The sequence below is a fragment of the Gopherus evgoodei genome, chromosome 1 (assembly GCF_007399415.2).
Source record: "Gopherus evgoodei ecotype Sinaloan lineage chromosome 1, rGopEvg1_v1.p, whole genome shotgun sequence".
Taxonomy (NCBI): domain Eukaryota; kingdom Metazoa; phylum Chordata; order Testudines; family Testudinidae; genus Gopherus; species Gopherus evgoodei.
The window spans coordinates 243001864-243002820 of NC_044322.1; positions in this window are offsets into that span (position 1 = coordinate 243001864).

Sequence of the window (957 nt, forward strand, 5' to 3'; positions counted from 1 at the left end):
TAGGGGACTAGGGTCCAGATTCTGCCCTGTGCTATGCACATGCACAAGTAGTGTAGAAAGAAAATGATGTAGAGAGATTTCTTCTTCCCACATGAGCAGGGTCTTTACTTAGTATTCTGGAGAAGGTTAGGACAGACCCTGACTTCATTACTGGCTGAAGCATGGAGTCATGGTCAGGCATTCAGCCAGCTAGTATCTGTGCAGCAGACACTAGCTGGAAGCATCCATTGTACCTTTTCAGAGGAATGGGAATGCATTCCTCACACTCCTATAGGCCTCCCAGAGCATCCTGGCAGGGTGGCTCTGGACCTAGAGGCATGCCCAGCGTTGATCTGCTCCCCTCCTACACAGCTACCTCAGAGAAAGCTAGTATCTTACCCTCTAATAGCATAACAAATTAGGAAGCGCTTGTAGGTCTTGCAGTGTCATGCATATCAGGAATAACTGATGATATGTAGATTAATTACTACAGATCTGTGTCATGGGCAAGTAGCATCATTCTTCTGCATTGGATCATGATGTATGACGATATCTCCCATACTTTTGAAAATTGAGCTGCCCTTCAGGAAAATTTAAAACAGTCATGCTTCCCCTGCAAACCCACCCGATGTTGTTAAATACATACCTGTCTTAATGTGTTCTTCCTCCATAATGACTCTCGGCTAGTGCTTCAGGCTCCCCCTGATATATAATGACTCATCTGCCTAGTTACTCCTTAATCATTTGATATCATCCAGTTATTATATTTTTACTTGGAATTATTCACAATTGAATTAATTGTAATTTGTGAAGGGCAAATCCTTGAAAGTTCAATTGTTAATTACCCTTCCCCACCCCATTTTGTATGCCTCTACTGCTCCTCCTCCCAATCCCCACTCCATGAATTGGAAACTGAAATACCAAAATATCACAAGAAAAATGATCATGGTATTTCAGATTAAGCCATAAACAGGAAAT